Here is a 20692-nt window from a genome sequence, read left to right on the forward strand (position 1 = left end):
TCGCTTTTATTGTCCAGGTAGCCAGAACACTGTACTTTACCTGATCCACCTTCCCTTAATCTTTCAAATGGGGTAGGGCTCATCATGACTTTAATTCAACCCTACCTTTAATCCTTTCATCATTTTAAGAGAAAAAGAAAGAAAGAAAGAAAGAAAGAAAGAAAGAAAGAAAGAAAGAAAGAAAGAAAGAAAGAAAGAAAGAAAGAAAGGGAATATCCCAACCTAATTGATAGGCTGTGTGTTGGAAAAAAGTTGAGAATAGCTTGGAAAAGTTGGGAGTGGGCTGTTTCAGCCTGACTTTGAGAGCTTAAAGGGAAAGGGGCTGCATATATCACAATTCAACTTTAATTTCCCACATTATTGTTATTTGGATAAATGCTCTAAAGTATTATTAATTAGAGAAATGAGTGGAAGCTGTGTCAATGTCCTAGTAGATAGAGCACAAAGCCTGGAGTCAGAATGACCTGGGTTCAAATTTGACCTCAGATAATTCCTAGCTATGTGAACCTGAAATTGTTAATAATAATAATAATAATAATAATAATAATAACTTTTTAGCTGCATTACTAAACCCCATTTGCCAAGCCCTTGCCCTTATGTTCTATGTTCTAATTTGGTTATTAAGACACTAAGACAGAAGGTTAGAGTTAAAAGAGAGAGAGAGAGAGAGAGAGAGAGAGAGAGAGAGAGAGAGACAGAGACAGAGACAGAGACAGAGACAGAGACAGAGAGAGACAGAGAGAATGTAAATTAAAGCAACTTTTGAGGTACCTATCAGATTGGCTACTATGGCAAAAAATGAAAATGATAGAAGCGAGGTATCAGTGGACTTTTCTTTTGGTCCAGTATGGACACACATTCTGCATCCCTTTCTCATATCCTCTCTTGGGTCTTTTCCTTTGCTTCTTTGAAAGGCTGAATCACAGTCTGTCCCTTTCTGCAGGATGGAAGTGGAATCTTCTGGATTTAGTTTCTGCAACTTTAGGGGTGCCTAAGATAGTGTTTATCCTCAAATTCTTTATCCCTTCTTTTTGCTTTTTTTAATATAACTAGGAATAATCAATATCTGTGAATATAGTAGAGCAGGAAGAGAAAGGTCATGAGATATACCAGCAAAGTCTTTTTAAATTGAGGGTATTCTGATATAGTCTCAGGCAAAACGATCCAAACAATTTTGTATATTTCTGTCAGGAATATTAAAATTGGTGAGGAAAGGATGATAAATGAGTACTTTAATGATTTGTATTAGGCAGTAGTAATTCAGAAGCAGTTTACCTTATTGACATTCTTCTTTTGTCCCATGGATTCAGATGTTATTGTTTAATATCTGGAATATATCTCCCTTTTGGGAGGCTTTAGAAGTTATTGGGACATGTGTAAATTGTCCTCTGTCATCTCATTAGTCTTTTAGTCCACAAGTTTCTAACTTCATTATTATTATTAATAATTTCAGACTATACCATGGTAAAACTTTTTTAAGTAAGATAAAATATATAAAACAAATGTTCTGATAATAAGAAATCTAGCTTAAAATATAATTATATAATACTTGGAGAGGACTTATAATTTCTTTGGTAAATGACATTTATGAAAAAATATTAAAGATACAAAAACTTCCTTAGTAATAACTTAATTTTTGGATAAAGTGCTGAATTTGGAGGCAGTCAAACCATGATTCTAATTTGGTTTCACATACTATCTCTATGACTCTAAGCAAATCATTTAACTCCACTAGACCTCAATTTTCTCATTCAAAGAGAGATGTTGTTGGACTCAATAACCTCTAAGGTCCCTTCAAAGTCTAAATCACTGATTATAATATATATGACCAAAGTAGAAAATGAATAGAAAAATTAATACCTTCCTTCACGCTTTATGCTGCAAAATAGTTTTTTTTCTATTTAAACTAGCTTTTTAGCTGCTTTACTAAGTAAAATCAACTGATGCATTAATGTGAAATCATAAAGAAATACATAATTTAAGAGTAATATATTTGTATAATATATATATATATATATATATATGCCTAACTAGTTCAAAACTGTCTGGCACATCCATGAGAAAATTAACTGCATATTTTTAAACTATCTACTCTTCTTTGGAGTCTCCTGAGTCATTGATTTTTTAAAAATCTCATTTCAAAGCAATACTCATCTTTTTGATTTATCTCATTCCTTATACTCAGATGATAAAACATTTTCAATTGCATTTTCTTATGTACAATACAAAACAATGAAGGTATAGACCTCAACAAAATTTTTGTTCTTTTTCTTTATATTCTTTTTTACCTTGAAAATTTTATGTCTTCCTTTCAAAATGTGTTGTTGATGTTTAGCTTTCTCCTTTATACACTATCACTAACTCCTTTTCTCTCTGTTTTTCCTTTGAAGGAGCTGTTAATTTTTATTTTTGAATAAAGATAGTTTTAAAGTAAATATGTATTTATAAATATGCATGTTGATAGATAGAAAAAATGCATTCTGTATGTGTGTGCATGTGTACAGAACAATGGAAAATTAGGTTAACACACTATAGAAAGAAATGTTCATGGCAATCTCATGTTTGATAAATAGAAAAAAAAACTGGGGAAGATATTCTTTATTCAATAAAAAATACTGGGAAAATACTTCCAAAGACAGAATAAAATAAGTTTAGATCAGTATCTTATACATTATGATAGAAATTCTAAAATTTCAGGAGTTATTATATATAAATATGTTTATATATACATATACATTTATATATATATATGTATACCCAAATTAGGAATAAATGGTACAGTCTGTTAAATATGTAAATGTATATCTTGCCAAAGATGGTAGATATGAAGGGTCTTATGTACTTCAGGAATAATGGAAAACAGGGCTAAAACAAAATAGCTAAAAACAGAAGACATAAGCCAAGATACTTACAATAATTTAATTTACAACAAAGGACAAAATAATATATACATGCATTTGTAAATACATACATACACTTATCTATACATCCTCACCTACAATAAAAGACTTTTGTATAAAGTCTGAATCTGACAGTACTTAGGGTCCTTTTTTCTGCTTCTTCAGTTCCATCTAGAACTGTTGGAGAGAGCAACACAACAGAAAAAAGAAAATCCTACTTCAGTGTATCAAGCTCCCATTCCCTTAACCAATTAAGTCTTGAGTTAGGGAACAGGGTAGACCCCTCAGGATCAGTTTCTGCAAAAAAGGCCAGGACCCATCCCAGCTGACATTTTGTTCCAAAATATTTATTGTCTCTGATGAGTTAGGGGGTATCTACTCCGAGTGTGTGAAGACTTCCCCTGTCAGAAGGGGTGATTGAGAACAATTCATTCTATTGGACAAAAAGGTGTTAAAAGTAGACATTCTGGAGCTCTTAAAACTTGGTTGGACAAGGAAGGAGACATGGTCATCAACTGCATCCTCATCCATCACCAGTCAACTTGTCTTTTATGTAGTCATTGCTTTATGATGACTCTAGGAGAGATAATGATGGATGACTTTGTGAAATTCTGCCTCTTGTAAATCTAATTTATACTTGAGGACGGTCCTTTTCAAATCTGAAGGACAATAAACTTCACTTCAAACAAAATGTAAAATTCTTAGCCAGATATTGAAAGTTTCCCTCAATCTGAAATCTTTCTACAATTCCACTCAACAGTCTATGAAATCCTTTCATGATTTCTTGTGAAACTAGACATTACAAGTAAATTTAAATCACTCTAGATTTCACTCAACTCTTTTCCAAATTCAGCATATGTTCCCTTATATTTATTTCTTCACCCAGGGTAAATACCTCTGTCACTGTCATCTGAGGTCATAAATTCTATCAGTGACTCAATGGATTTTATCTCCTAGGAATTTCTGAAAAAACTTTGATTTCATGTATTCTTCTTCTTTGTCCTATCTAGCATTTGCATATACATTAATTATCTCTTTCTCTTTCTTTTTCCCCTTCCTTTTTTTGCTTGGAAGCAATTTTTATTCAACATTCAAGATTTCAGCATGTCTTACTGGTCCTCATTAATTACAATTTGGCTCAGCCAGACATTTTTTCTCCTCTGTGTTTTAAGTCATGTCAGTGTCATATGCCTATTCACTCATTATAGTCTCTCAATATAAGTACCTAAAAGGCAGGTAGCATTTCTATTTTGCCTTTGTTAACCCAGTGCCTTACATATAGTAGACATTTACTGTACTAGATTTGTTGGATTGCATTTCTACTAGGAAACTTCAAGAAAAATTATATTAAAATTTTTAAGGTTTCCCTGAAATTAGCTTTGTTTTCTCAATTTTAATATTTACAAATTTTGTTTAAGAAATATTTAAGTCATACAATTATCATCCAGAATACAAAAAACATATTTTTTATTATCAGTAATTAGAGTAAAAGGTAAACTTTGGGTTGATTCTATGTCTACTAAAATTTGGTTTATGTTTCCATAATATTTCTGTTGAGGGCTTTAATTATCATTTAAATGGTCTCAGATCACAATAAGCTACTCTTTGGGTGGAGGGAAGATTATTTTTCTAACTTATTTTATCACCAATGGCATACATATTAAAAAAAAAAAGATACAAGAAAAACTCTTAAGCTAGTACGTTACCTTCATGAGGTAAGAAATGATTTTTCAGACCAAAATTGTTGTTTACAGCTGTAAGTGGTTATAATCCTTTGACTTTTTCTGAGATAATTCTAATGTGCAAGGGAGTATTATATTGGAACTTTTAAAATTGAGGTTCATTGTAATATCAGAGCTGTGGACTTGATCACTGGAATTAAAATCTTCTACACATTGTTAAATGTCACTTAACTTCCAAAATCTCATGGAAAATTATGCTATCATAAACAGAAGTGAAATTTGAAAGGCAAGGCTGATGCATGTGAAGATTTGCAATATTACCTAAAACGAATAACCCCAAACAAAAAGCATTGATTGGCTGAATGAATATTCTAATCACAGATATTGTCTCTGTGTTTCAATTTAGAAGGATAATTTCTCACAGTAGCAGAGATGTTTTCCATCAACAAATCCAACCTATATCATCACATAAAGTAGGAGTTTTCTGTTTTAATCTAGTACAAAAATTGCAGGAACTGCCCTAGATATTTGAACTTTAAAGTACATCTAGCTTGCTTTGTTTGCTTTTCAGAGCTAGCTCAATAAATGAAGTAAGGCTTCCAATCAATGTGTAAATGTGGATGTTAACAGGTTCAATAATTCCTAATTTTGAATGCTAAACAAGTGGCGTTCTATGATCCTATAAAGATTTGACATAAGATCACAACAAAGAATAGTACTAAATGGCTTAGTATTATTCTATATCAGTGGTTTATACCAGTGGGAGCTCTGCACCACAACTAGGATGAATTCAGATCAAGAACAACCAGCAAATCAGTAGTATAGAAATCTGTGTCTCTTCTTACTTTCCTCAGGTAGTCAATTGAGAGATTTAGGTTCAATTTAATCCTAACCATCTGTTCACCTGTCATTTTCTACTTTCAGCTTTCACCTGTGCCATAGGCATGCAAGTTTCTAATTTCACCCATTCTGTACAGTCCTTAGCTTCTGGGACCGTTATGAACCTATTTAATACAGGAACATGGAATTTCTACACAGATATTATCAGAAAATTTTTTTACCTTTTTCTCACTATGTCTACATTCTGTCTCCAAATTAGCCTACACATCATGGGGATGTGCCAGATTCAGTTCATCCCTGTTCTTTAGAGTTGATTTTTCAAAGTGAACATTTATGCCTTGAAAATGGAAAACCTTCCAGATCTTGATTTATTGGCTGTCTAGACTTAAGAAAGAGATGGAAAATATTAATAATGAAGATTCAATTTAAAAGTCTTTTGCCTTTTCAGAGACCTGTTTGTTAAACATTTAAGAGCACACTTGCAGGACACTCCATCTCCTATGCCCATACTTTTGTATTGCTGTCCCTCATGCTTGCAGATGCAGTCTTCCTCTGCCTCTGCATCCTTCATGTCTTTCAAGATAAAGCTTAAGCACTGCCTTTTATAACCACTACTAGGTCCTAGTGCATGCCTTCCCAAAACTGCCTTGTGTTTATTTTGAATGTGCTCTGTATTTCTTTAGCTGTATGTGGTCTCCCCTTTTAGTTGTAAGTTTCTGGACAGCAAGCACCATTTCCCCCTTTTATTTTAATACCAAGCACTCAAAACTGTTTCTAGCTGATAGATGCTTCACAAATGTTGATTGACTATTGAATGTAACTTCTAAATGAACAACATAAAATATTTGAGAGATTCACCTACTTGCCCTCACCACAAAAAAATCTCAGGTGAATTTTTAAATCCATACAAGCCAAGGGGAACTTATATATTCTCACAAAGGCATACACATATGTGAATGTGTGTAGATAATATACTTTTATACATTTTGTGTTGTTTAATTTTTTCAGTTCTTCCCACTTCTTTGTGACACCACTGAGGTTTTCCTGGCAAAGATAATAGAAATGTTTGCCATTTCCTTCTTCAGTTCACATTACAAATGAAGAATTGAGACAAATAGGGATAAATGTTTTATCCAGGGTTGCATAACTGGTAAGTGTGAGAGGTCAGATTTGAACTCGGGAAAATGAGTCTTCTTGACTATACATCCAGAACTCTATCCATTCAGATACTTAGCTGCCCCATCTATGTATATACAAACATATAAAGGATTATATCTAATATACAGATACATTTATATGTATGCATTTTGTATATATGCAAATGTCTGTGCATACAGAAAGATATTCAATTTAATGAAAAAATGTAGCATTTGAAATTCAAGCACTGGACGAATACAAATATTTCACTGTGTAATGGGTATTTACAAGAATTTGAAATGTACTGTTACTAGGACCACCACCAACTTAACCTTTACCGCCCAAGCATTACAATTGGAAACATGGTCTCCCTCAGAGGTTCTTTTACTATCTCTAGGAAAAGTTTTCAAAAGAACTTTCATTTACACAGATGTTCTGCATTTTTCTTTTATAAATAGATGTACAATTCAAACTTTCTGACTTGTTAGTTCTGTGATAAAAAGTGGATTTTAGTAGGACCTAGAATATACTTTCAAAAAGTAACAAATTTAAATTTCCATTCAAGATCAAGGTGACAATTAGCTAGCTAGCTGGCTAAATAAATAGAATTAGATAGATAAACAGATAGATAGATAGATAGAAATAGATAGAAATAGATAAAAATATCTAGATAGGCAGTAAAAAATAAAAATATTTTTCTTAAACTACTTTTATTTACAAAAAAAAATTAAAAGAGAAAAATAATTTTAAAAGAATTAAAAAGAGACTAAGAGAAGTGAGGAGTCCAATTCAGTTCAGCAAAACTTACCCGTACATCATTCAAGTTTGATAGGATAATCAATATTCCACATCCAGAGTAACCTACTACTCCAATGTAGGAAGATTTATCTTCCTATCTCTTATATGTGTACAAGTGAGGTGACTGTAATTATGAGCATTCAGTTAAATTTTTTTTGTAGTTGGAATTGCTTTTGTTCTTTCCCTTTACATTGTTGTAGACAGGTAGGAAGACCAGTGAATAGAGCACTGGGTCTGGAGTTAAGAAGATGAGTTAAAATTTCACCTCAGACACTAATTATCAGTGTGATCCTTGGTGAGCACTGAACTTTAGTTTGCCTTAATCCATTGGTAAAGGAAATGTTAAACCATTCCAGTATATTGATCAAATAAATCTCATGGAAAGTATGATCCAGAGGGTCATAAAGAATCTGAAAATGACTAAGCAACAAGACCTTCACCTTCTAGGGAAACATGCTTAGAATTTTGATTTCTGGTTCAAATTCAGTTATTTTATCAGTATTTTAAATCATTATTTTGTCACCATTCTTTCTTTGCTTTCCAGAAGAGCTAGACTAATCCATGATTTTTTTTTTACCTTCTATATTTTTTTAAAATTTTAAAAATTATTTTATTTGGTCATTTCCAAACATTATTCACTGGAAACAAAGATCATTTTCTTTTCCTCCCTGCCCCCCCTCCCACCACCTTTCCCTCTCCCATAGCCGACGCACGATTCCACTGGTTATCACATGTATTCTTGACTCAAACCCATTTCCCTGTTGTTGGTATTTGCATTGGAGTGTTCATTTAGAGTCTCTCCTCAGTCATATCCCCTCAACCCCTGTAGTCAAGCAGTTGCTTTTCATCGGTGTTTTTACTCCCACAGTTTATACTCTGCTTGTGGATAGTATTTTTTAGATCCCTGCAGATTGTTCAGGGACACTGCGTTGCCACTAATGGAGAAGTCCATCACCTTCGATTGTACCACAGTGTATCAGTATCTGTGTACAATGTTTTCCTGGTTCTGCTCCTTTTGCTCTGCATCACTTCCTGGAGGTTGTTCCAGTCTCCATGGAATTCCTCTACTTTATTATTCCTTTTAGCACAATAGTATTCCATCACCAACATATAACACAATTTGTTCAGCCATTCCCCAATTGATGGGTATCCCCTCGTTTTCCAATTTTTGGCCACCACAGAGTGCAGCTATGAATATTCTTGTACAAGTCTTTTTCCTTATTATCTCTTTGGGGTACAAACCCAGCAGTGCTATAGCTGGATCAAAGGGCAGACAGTCTTTTATCACCCTTTGGGCATAGTTCCAAATTGTCCTCCAGAATGGTTGGATCAATTCACAACTCCACCAGCAGTGAATTAGTGTCCCCACTTTGCCACATCCCCTCCAGCATTCATTACTTTCCATAGCTGTCATGTTAGCCAATCTGTTAGGTGTGAGGTGATACCTCAGAGTTGTTTTGATTTGCATCTCTCTGATTATAAGAGATGTAGAGCATTTTTTCATGTGCTTATTAATAGTTTTGATTTCTTTGGCTGAGAACTGCCTGTTCATGTCCCTTACCCATTTATCAATTGGAGAATGGCTTGATTTTTTGTACAATTGATTTAATTCTTTGTAAATTTGAGTAATTAAACTTTGTCAGAGGTTTTTATGAAGATCGTTTCCCAATTTGTTGCTACCCTTCTGATTGTGGTTACATTGGTTTTGTTTGTACAAAACCTTTTTAATTTGATGTATTCCAGATTATTTATTTTGCATTTTGTAACTCTTTCTAATTCTTGCTTGGTTTTGAAGTATTTCCCTTCCCAAAGGTCTGACATGTATGCTATTCTGTGTTTGCCTAATTTTCTTATAGTTTCCTTCTTTATGTTCAAGTCATTCACCTATTTTGAATTTATCTTGGTGTAGGGTGTGAGGTGTTGATCTAAACCTAATCTTTCCCACACTGTCCTCCAATTTTCCCAGCAGTTTTTATGAAATAGTGGATTTTTGTCCCAAAACCTGGAATCTTAGGGGTTTGTCATATACTGTCTTGCTGAGGTTGCTTGCCCCAGTCTATTCCACTGATCCTCCTTTCTGTCTCTTAGCCAGTACCTTATTGTTTTGATGACCACTGCTTTATAATATAGTCTGAGATCTGGGACTACAAGACCCCCTTCCTTTGTATTTTTTTTTCATTATTTCCCTGGATATCCTTGATCTTTTGTTCTTCCAAATGAACTTTGTTATGTTTTTTTCTAAATGAGTAAAACATTTTTTTGGAAGTTCCATAGGTATGGCACTAAATAGATAGATGAGTTTGGGTAGGATGGTCATTTTTATTATATTGGCTCGTCCTACCCATGAGCAGTTAATGTTCTGCCAATTGTTCAAGACTAGTTTTAGTTGTGTGGAAAGTGTTTTGTAGTTGTGTTTATGTAGATCCTATGTTTGTCTTGGGAGATAGATTCCTAAATATTTTATTTTGTCTAGGGTAATTTTGAATGGGATTTCTCTTTGTAGTTCTTGCTGCTGAGCTGTGTTGGAATTATATAGAAATGCTGATGACTTATGTGGGTTTATTTTGTATCCTGCAACTTTGCTAAAGTTGTTGATTATTTTGATGAGCTTTTTGGTTGAATCTCTAGGATTCTTTAAGTAGACCATCATGTCATTTGCAAAGAGCGATAATTTGGTCTACTCCTTGCCTATTTTAATGCCTTCAATTTCTTTTTCTTCTCTAATTGCTACTGCTAGTGTTTCTAATACAATGTCAAATTGTAGAGGTGATAATGGGCATCCTTGTTTCACCCCTGATCTTATTGGGAATGCATCTAGTTTATCCCCATTACAGATGATATTAGCTGATGGTTTTAGATATATACTGTTTATTATTTTTAGGAACGACCCTTCTAGTCCTATGCTTTCTAGTTTTTTTAATAGGAAGATATGTTGTATTTTATCAAAGGCTTTTTCTGCATCTATTGAGATAATCATGTGGTTCTTGTTGGTTTGCTTGTTGATGTGGTCAATTATGTGGATGGTTTTCTTAATATTGAACCAGCCCTGCATCCCTGGTATAAATCCTACTTGATCATGGTGGATGACCCTTCTGATAACATGCTGGAGTCTTTTTGCTAGTATCCTATTTAAGATTTTTGCACCTATATTCCTTAGGGAGATTGGTCTATAATTTTTTTTTCTCTGTTTTTGTCCTGCCTGGCTTTGGAATTAGTACCATGTTTGTGTCATAAAAGGAGTTTGGTAGAACTCCCCCTTTGCTTATTATGTCAAATAATTTGTATAGTATTGGAGTTAGCTGTTCTTTGAATGTTTGATAGAATTCACTGGTGAATCCGTCAGGCCTTGGGGATTTTTTCTTAGGAAGTTCTTTGATGGCCTGTTGGGATTATTTAAGAAATCTATTTCTTTTTCCGTTAGTCTAGGCAATTTATATTTTTGTAAATATTCATCCATATCACCTAGGTTGGTATATTTATTGCTATATAGTTGGGCAAAGTAGTTTTTAATGATTGCCTTAATTTCCTCTTCATTGGAGGTGAGATCCCCTTTTCATCCTTGATGCTGTTAATTTGCCTTTCTTCTTTCCTTTTTTTAATTAGATTGACCAGTACTTTGTCTATTTTGTCTGTTTTTTCAAAGTACCAACTTCTAGTCTTGTTTATTAGCTCAATAGTTCTGTCACTTTCGATTTTATTAATTTCTCCCTTAATTTTTAGAATCTCTAGTTTGGTTTTCTTCTGGGGGTTTTTAATTTGTTTGTTCTCAAGTTTTTTAATTTGCATTTCCAATTCCTTGATCTCTGTCCTCCCTAATTTGTTAATATATGCACTCAGGGATATGAATTTTCCTCTAAGTACTGCCTTGGTTGTATCCCATAAGGTTTGAAAGGATGTCTCGCCATTGTCATTTTCCTAAACAAAATTATTAATTGTTTCTATGATTTCTTCTCTAACTATCCAATTCTGGAGTATCATATTATTTAATTTCCAATTAATTTTTGATTTGGCTCTCCATGTACCCTTACCGATCAATATTTTTATTCCCTTGTGATCTGAAAAGGCTGCATTTATTATTTCTGCTTTTCTGCATTTGAGTGCCATGTTTCTGTGACCTAGTGTATGATCTATTTTTGTGAATGTGCCATGTGGTGCTGAAAAGAAGGTGTATTCCTTTTTGTCCCTATTTATTTTTCTCCATATATCTATTAACTCTAATTTTTCTAACATTTCATTCACCTCTTTTACCTCTTTCTTGTTTATTTTTTGGCTTGATTTATCTAAATTTGATAGTGGTTGGTTCAAGTCTCCCACTAATATGGTTTTACTGTCTATTTCCTCCTTCAATTCTCCTAGTTTCTCTATTAAAAATTTGGATGCTATACCATTTGGTGCATACATGTTGATTAGTGATATTTCCTCATTGTCTATACTCCCTTTTAACAGAATATATTTACCTTCCCTATCCCTTTTGATCAGGTCTATTTTTGCTTTGGCTTTGTCAGATATCATGATTGCAACTCCTGCCTTCTTTCTATCAGTTGAGGCCCAAAAGGTCTTATTCCAACCTTTAATTTTAACCTTGTGAGTGTCAACCCACCTAATATGTGTTTCTTGAAGACAACAAATGGTAGGGTTTGGGGTTCTAATCCAATCTGCTATTTGTCTATGTTTTATGGGTGAGTTCATCCCATTCACGTTCAAAGTTATGATTGTCATTTGTGGATTTGCTGGCATTTTGATATCTTCCTCTAGTTCTGACCTTTCTTCTTTAGCTTTTTCCTTTTGAACCAGTGATTTACTTTAGGTCAGTTCCCCTATTCTCCTCCCTTGAGATGCTTCCCTTTCTAGCCCCTCCCCTTTTATGCTCCCTTCCCCTCCCCCCTCTCCTTCCCTCCCTTTTTATACTCCCTCCCCCCCTCCTTAATCTCCCTTTCTTTCTTGCCCTAATGGATAAGATAGAATTCAGGATCCCACTGGATCTAGATGTTCTTCCCTCTTAGATTTGATTTCACTGAGAGTAAGGTTTAAGTAATTCCACTTCACGCTCTCTTCCTCTCCTTATATGAGAGTTCTTCCCCACCCCTTCCCATGTGTATCTTTATATGGGAAAGATTATTCTATTAAGTCCCCCCCCTATTTCTTGAAGTAAATCATAGTGTTATCGATGGTTCCCCCCCTCCCTTTTCCTTTCTTTGCCCCCACTTTCCCCAAATCTTCTTAATGCCCCAATCTTTCCCTATGCATGTTTCTTCTAACTACTCTTATGATGCTACAATTTTTGAGAGTTACACAAAACATTTTCCCCACATATTAATATATATATGTATATACATATATATATATATATATATATAATTTGATGTAAATGTAGTCCTTATAGAAAAGAATTTGACTTAAAGAAAAAATATAAGATTTATCTCCTTTTCCCTTTCTTTCATATTTACCTTTTCATGTTTCTCTTGCTTTCTGTGCTTGGATATCAAATTTTCCACTAAGTTCTGGTCTTTTCTTAGCAAATGCTTGGAAATCTTCTATTTTGTTGAATGCCCATACTTTCCCCTGGAAGTATATAGTCAGTTTTTATGGGTAGTTTATTCTTGGTTGAAGACCCAGCTCTCTTGCCTTTCTAAATATCGTGTTCCATGCTTTGTGGTCTCCTAGTGTGTTAGCTGCTAGGTCGTGTGTGATCCTTATGGGAGCCCCCTTATATCTGAAGCTCCTCTTCTTGGCTTCTTGTAGGATTTTCTCCTTTTCCTGGAAGCTCTTGAATTTGGCAATTACATTCCTAGGGGTTGTCTTTTGGGGATTTAGTATAGAGGGTGTTCTATGAACCTTTTCTATTTCTATTTTGCCCCCTTGCTCCAGAACGTGTGGGCAATTTTCTTTTATAATCTCCTGTAGAATAATATTGAGTTTATTGTTTATCTCTGGTTTTTCTGGGAGACCGATAATTCAGAGGTTGTCTCTTCTCCCTCTGTTTTCCAAATCTGTGACCTCAGTGAGATATTTTATGTTTTTTTTTTCTAATTCATTAATTTTTTGGGGTTGCTTTATTGATTCTTGCTGTTTTATGATCTCACTTTCTTCAAGTTGCGTAATTCTGGTTGTTAGGGAATGGTTTTGCTTTTCAGCTTTCTCTGCCCTTCTATTGGATGCTTCGAGCTCTTTTTCCAATTGAGTAGTCTTATCTGTCAGACTGCTGATCTCTTTCTCCCATTTTTCTTTCCAAGTTTCCATCTTTTGAATAAGTTCCAGTTTGAGATCTTCCAGAGCTTGTTGATAGTTTCCATTTTGAGAGGCATGTTCTGATTTTTTTGGATTTCCTCCTCATTCTATTCTTTTCCTTGGGTACTTCCACCATAAAAGTTTTCAATAGTCACCTTTTCCCCTTTCTTCCTGGAGGCTTGATTTTGGGCTATGTGAGCCATCCCTTTGGTGGTTTTATTCCCCTTTCCTTTTTGGTCTGGGGTCTGGGTGATATGTACGGGTTTTCTGTGAATTTAGGTTTTCTCGGACTAGTTCTTCCCAGCCTCCGAGGTTTCTTAGAGAGCTGGGCCCCTGATCACCTCTAAACTGCCCAGGTGTTCAGCTCCGCCCAGATAATCAGCATGTGGTCTGCCCCTGGTGTTTAGCTCACCCAGATGCTCAGCGCAACCACCCCGAGTAAGGCTCTGCAGCCTGTGCTCAGAGCCGGGTTCTCCTGTAAAACCGCTCTGAGACTTTGTTTCCTGGTAGTCCCCAGATCCCAAGGACCCTGGAGTGCCCCCCACCCCCAGACAGAGACGTTCCCCACTCACTCGGTGTCCCAGTGAGCACTCCGGTAGCTCGCTCTGGTTTGGTGGGGGAGGTGAGGGGGGGAAGGGCTGCTCAGTTCACGTTTCTGTGCAAGCTTTTCTTCCTTCTTATTATAGTGTGGAAATGGTCAAACCCCACGTACCTTCACCTCTGTGGGGGACTGGGGAGTCCTCTTCCTCCAAAAGTGATTTTTATGCTCCTTTGATGAAGTCTATTTCGTTCGGTGCCGGGGAGAGGAAGCGTGTGGCATCTAGATTGCAGCCATGAATACACTGAAGTCACTAATCCACAATTCTAAAAACAATTAGATTACTGCTCTTGTCTTTCCAAAATCAGTCCAATATCCTGACTATCCTACTCATTGGCTATCTGAGAGTTTTCTAGGGTTGAGATAAAATTTCAGTTATTTTAATATGCATTCTCTTATTAGTAATTTAGTAATTTAGTAAATTAGTAAATTAGTAATTTAGAGTTCTCATTCACATGATTGTTTATGAGTTATAATTCTATTGAGAATTATTTGTTGATCTCATTTGATCACTTAAGGAATGATTTTTAGTGTTTCCTATTTGTTAATTATACATGCAACATGTATAAAATAAGATAGAATGGTAATATTTTAACAAGAAAGAAGATAACTAATTTGTAAAAGAAAATGCTGTCAGAAGAGAATTTTGAAAATGGATATTTAGAAATTTTCCATTGTTATATAATTTTGTAAGGAAAAATGATATGTGACAGCTATAAAAGCTCTCCTATCTGCATAATTAAAAGACTTGGAAAGTAATTTGTACAAAAATGTCAATAGGGTTTTGGCAGATTTAAAACCTATTTGGTAAAATTATTTTTTAAAAAAACAATGCTTTCAGATCATTTTGCAATAATTAATCAGGGAAGAAGGAAATTTACTAAATAAATTGGTGGGCAATTTTATTTTTATATTTTTTATTTTTCTTTATTTCGGCAATTTAGAATATTATTCCTTGGTTACAAGAATCATATTTTATCCCTCTCTCACCTAACCCCATCCTTCCCATAGCCCACACACAATTCCACTGGGCATTACATGTGTCCTTGATCAGAACCTATTTCCATGTTGTTGATATTTGCACTAGGATGTTCATTTAGAGTCTACATCCCCAATCATATCCTCTTCGACCAATGTAGTCATGCAGTTGTTTTCTTCCATGTTCCCTCCCACCGTGTTTCCTCTGGATGTGGATAGTGTTCTTTCTCATAGATTCCTCTAGGTCATTCAGGATCACTGCATAGCCACTATTGGAGAAGTCCATTGCATTCGATTTTACCACAGTGTATCAGTCTCTGTGTACAATGTTCTCCTGATTCTACTCTTCTCACTCTGCATCAATTCCTGGAGGTTGTTCCAGTGTCCATGGAATTCCTCCAGTTCATTATTCATTTGAGCACAATAGTATTCCATCACCAACATATACCACAATGTGTTCAGCCATTCCCCAATTAAAGGGCATCTTCTCACTTTCCAATTTTTTGCTACCACAAAGAGCACAGTTATGAATATTCTTGTACATGTCTTTTTCCTTATTTTCTCTTTGGGGTACAAACCCAGCAGTGCTATGGCTGGATCAAAGGGCAGACAGTCTATTAGCACCCTTTGGGCATAGTTGCAAATTGCCCTCCAGAATGGTTGGATCATTTCACAACTCCACCAGAGTGCATTAATGTCCCAACTTTGCCAAATCCCATCCAGCATTCATTACTTTCCATTGCTGACATATTAGCCAATCTCCTAGGTGTGAGGTGGTACCTCAGAGTTGTTCTGATTTGCATCTCTCTGAGTACAAGATTTAGAACACTTTTTCATGTGCTTATTAATAGTTTTGACTTCTTTATCTGAAAATTGACTATTCATGTCCCTTGATCATTTATCACTGAGAGAATGGTTTCATTTTTTGTACAATTGATTTAGCTCTTTATAAATTTGAGTAATTAGACCTTTGTCAGAGGTTTTTGTGATGAAAATTGTTTCCCAATTTGTTACTTCCATTCTAATTTTGGTTGCATTGGTTTTGTTTGTATAAAAACTTTATTTTGATGTAAGCAAAATTATTTATTTTACATTTTGTGATTTTTTCTAACTCTTGCTTGGTTTTAAAATCTTTCCTTTCCAAAAGATCTGGCATGTATACTATTCTGTTTTCACATAAATTACTTATAGTTTCCTTCTTTATGTTCAAGTCATTCACCTATTCTGAGTTTATCTTGTTGTAGGGTGTGAGATGTTGATCCAAATCTAATCTCTCAATAATGTCTTAAAATGTTCCATGCAATTTTTATCAAATAGTAGATTTGGGGTCCCAAAAGCTGGGATCTTTGGGCCTATCATCGAATGTCTTGCTGAGGTCATTTACCCCAAGTCTATTCCACTGATCCTCCTTTCTGTCTCTTAGCCAGTACCAAATTGTTTTGATGACCACTGCTTTATAGTATAGTTTGAGATTTGGGACTGCAAGGCCTCCTTCCTTTGCATTTATTTTTTCATGATTTCCCTGGATATCCTTGAGCTTTTGTTCTTACAAATGACCTTTGTTTCGGTTTTTCCTAATTCAGTAAAAAAAGTTTTTTGATAGTTTGATGGGTATGGCACTAAATAAGTAAATAAGTTTGGGTGGGATGTTCATTTTTATTATGTTAGCTTGTCCTACCCATGAGCAGTTAATGTTTTTTTCCAATTGTTTAGATCTAGTTTTAATTGTGTGGAAAGTGTTTTATAGTTGTGTTCATATAGTTCCTGTGTTTGTCTCAGCAGATAGATTCCCAAATATTTTATATAGTCTAGGGTGATTTTAAATGGAATTTCTCTTTCTAATTCTTACTGCTGAGATGTGTAGGAGATATATAGAAATGCTGATGACTTATGTGGGTTTATTATATATCCTGCAACTTTGCTAAAGTTGTTGACTATTTCGATTAGCTTTTTGGTTAATTCTCTAGGATTCTTTAAGTAGACCATCATATCATCCACAAAGAGTGATAGCTTGGTCTCCTCATTGCCAATTTTAATACCTTCAATATCTTTTTCTTCTCTAATTGCTACTGCTAGTGTTTCTAATACAATGTTAAATAATAGAGTTGATAATGGGCATCCTTGTTTCACTACTGATCATACTGGGAATGCATGTAGTTTATCCCAATTACAGATGATGTTTGCTGATGGTTTTAGATATATACTGTTTATTATTTTTAGGAATAGATCTTTTATTCCTATACTTTCTGGTGTTTTCAATAGGAATGAGTTGTATTTTGTCAAAAGCTCTTTTCTGCATCTATTGAGATAATCATGTGATTTTTGTTCATTTGCTTGTTGATATAGTCAATTATGTGGATGGTTTTCCTAATATTGAACTATCCTTGTATTTCTGGTATAAATCCTTTCTGATCATAATGAATAACCCTTATGATCACTTGCTGGAGTATTTTTGCTAGTATTTTACTAAAGATTTTTGTATATGTGTTCATTAAGGATATTGGTTTTCTTTCTCTGTTTTTGACCTGCCTGGCTTTGGAATAAGTACCACATTTGTGTCATAAAAGGAATTTGGTAGAACTCCCTATTTGCTTATTCTGTCAAATAGTTTGTATAATATTGGGATTAGTTGTTCTTTGAATGTTTGATAGATTTCACTTGTGAACCCATCAGTCCCTGGGGATTTTTTCTTAGGGATTTCTTTGATGGCTTATTCAATTTCTTATTCTGATAGGTAATTATTTAAGAATTCTATTTCTTCTTCTATTAATCTATGCAATTGTTATTTTTGAAAATACTCATCAATATCACCTAGATTGCCATATTTGTTGCCATATAATTGATTGCCATATTTGTTGCCATATAATTGGGCAAAATATTTTTTAATGATTGCATTAATTTCCTCTTCATTGGAGGTCAGGTCTTCCTTTTCATCTATGATACTGTAAATTTGGGTTTCTTCTTTCCTTTTTTAAATTAGATTGACTAGTACTTTGTCTATTTTGTTTGTTTTTTTCAAAATACCAGTTTCTAGTTGTATTTATTAGTTCAATAGTTCTTTCACTTTCAATTTTATTAATTTCTCTCTTAATTTTTACAATCTCTAATTTAGTTTTCATCAGGGGATTTTTGATTAGTTTCTTTTGAAGTTTTTTGATTTGCATGTCCAATTCATTGACCACTACCCTTCTTGGTTTGTTAATATATTAATTCAAGGATAAAAATTTCCCCCTGAAGACTGCTTTGGCTGCATCCCATAGATTTTGAAAGGATATCTCATCATTGTCATTTAATTCAATGAAATTATTATTTCTATGATTTATTCTCTAACTGTTTTTGGAGAATTATATTATTTAATTTCCAATTAATTTTTCATTTGCCTTTCCATATATCCTTACTCATTATTATTTTTATTGCATTATGATATGAAAAGGATGCATTTATTATTTCTGCTTTTCTTCATTTGTTTCCTATTTTATGCCCTAGTACATGACCAATCTTTTTGGATGTACCATGTGCTACTGAAAAGGTATATTCCTTTTTGTCCCTATTATTTTTCTCTCTATATATATATATATCCATTAACTCTAATTTTTCTAACATTTCATTCACATCTCTTACATCTTTCTTATTTATTTTTTATTTGATTTTTGTAGATTTGATAGTGGTAGGTTCAAGTCTCTTACTAGTGTAGTTTTACTATCTATTTACTCTTTCAACTTCTCTATTTTCTCCTTTAGAAACTTGGATGCTATCGTATTTGGTGCATACATGTTTATTACTGATATTTCCTCATTGTCTATACTATGTTTTATAAGGATGTATTTACCATCCCTATCCCTTTTAATCAGATCAATTTTTACTTTGGCTTTGTCATATATCATGATTCAGCTCCTGCCTTCTTCTTATCAGTTGAGGCCCAATAGGTCTTCCTCCAAGCTTTAAATCTAACCTTGTGTCTACCCATCTCAAATGTGTTTCTTGCAGAAAATATATGGTAGGATTTTGATTTCTAATCCACTCCCCTTTTTGTTTTCCTTTTATCAGTGAGTGCATCCCATTCATGTTCAAAATTATGATTGCCACTTGTGTATTCCCCAGCATTTTGATATCCTTTCCTAGTTCTGTCCTTTCTTCTTTTGCTATATCCTTTTAAACAAGAGATTTGCTTTTATTCAGTCCCACTAATTCCCTTTCTTCCCACTCCCTTTTTGTTCCCTTCTTATTTTTAGGGTCTGTTAATATCCTTCCCTCCTATCTTTCTCTCCCTTTTTGTACGCCCTTCTCCATACCCCCCCCCTAAGTTTTCCCTTCTCACTTTCCTTGTAGGGTAAGATCGAATTCAATACCCCAATGGATCTAGATGTTCTTCCCTCTCAGAATTGATTTCACTGAGAGTAAGTTTGAAGTATTACCTATTAGCACTCACTTCCTCTCCTTCTTATAAGAGTATTCTTCCCCTCTCCTTCTCATACTTATCTTTGTGTGATAAAGATTATCCTATTTATTTTTCTTCAAGTATCTCTTGGTACCATCTTTGATTTCCCCCTCCCTTCTTCTTTTTTTTGTGTATGATCTTATAGCACTTATTACCCCAATCTTCCTGTGAATGATTCCTCTAATTACTATAATAGTAAATATAGTTTTAGAGAGATAAAAATAACATTTTCCACATATACTAATATAAATACTTTGATCTTATTGAAGCCTTAAAAGAAGAAAGTTTGAATTAAAAAAAAATTTCCCCCTTTCCCTCTCTTTCTTATTTACAATTTTATGTTTCTCTTGATCTTTGTGTTTGTATATTAGACTTTCCACTTAGTTCTGGTCTTGTCTTTACAAATACTTGGAAATATTCTATTTTTTGAATGCCCATACTTTCCCCTAGAAGCATATAGTCAATTTTGATGGATAGGTGATCCTTGGTTGAAACCCTAATTCTCCTGCCTTTCTGAATATCATATTCCAAGCCTTATGGTACTTTAGTGTGGAAGACACCAGATCTTGTGTAATATTGATTGGTGCTCCTTGATATCTGAATTGTTTCTTTTTGGCTACTTGTAAAATTTTCTCCTTAGCTTGGAAGCTCTTGAACTTGGCAATTACATTCCTGTAAGTTGTCTTTTGAGGATTTAGTGTAGAGGGTGTTCTATGAACTCTTTCAATGTCTATTTTGCCCCCTTGTTCAAGAACATCAGGGCAGTTTTCTTGGATAATTTCTTGTAGTATGATGCCAAAATTTCAGTTTATTTCTGGGTTTCCAGGTAGACCAATGATTCTCAAATTGTCTCTTTGTGCTCTGTTTTCCTGATCCATCACCTTTTCAGTGAGATATTTTATGTTTTCTTCTATTTTGTCAGTCTTTGGACTTTGCTTTATTAATTCTTGCTGCTTTGCAAGATCATTGGATTCCAATTACCTAATTCTGGTCTTAAAGGACTGGTTTTCCTTTTCAGTTTGGTCTGTCCTGCTTTTCATGGCTTCCAGCTGTTTCTCCAGTTGGGAGTTCTTGTTCTTTAAACTGTTGTTTT

At 34.2% G+C, this 20692-nt stretch overlaps 1 long non-coding RNA gene across 1 annotated transcript in view; it reads right to left on the minus strand.

Annotated features, from left to right (window-relative positions):
• Positions 1-2764: 2764 nt before the first annotated feature.
• LOC103100616 (uncharacterized) overlaps positions 2765-20692 on the minus strand; it is a 64921-nt gene continuing 46993 nt past the window's right edge. Inside the window, exons 3-4 of the long non-coding RNA XR_008913765.1 lie at positions 5644-5806; positions 2765-3476 (exon numbers count right to left, since the gene is read on the minus strand). This is a non-coding gene — a long non-coding RNA (uncharacterized LOC103100616). The remainder of the gene's footprint in view (positions 3477-5643; positions 5807-20692) is intronic.

The sequence above is a fragment of the Monodelphis domestica genome, chromosome 7, assembly GCF_027887165.1.
Source record: "Monodelphis domestica isolate mMonDom1 chromosome 7, mMonDom1.pri, whole genome shotgun sequence".
Taxonomy (NCBI): domain Eukaryota; kingdom Metazoa; phylum Chordata; class Mammalia; order Didelphimorphia; family Didelphidae; genus Monodelphis; species Monodelphis domestica.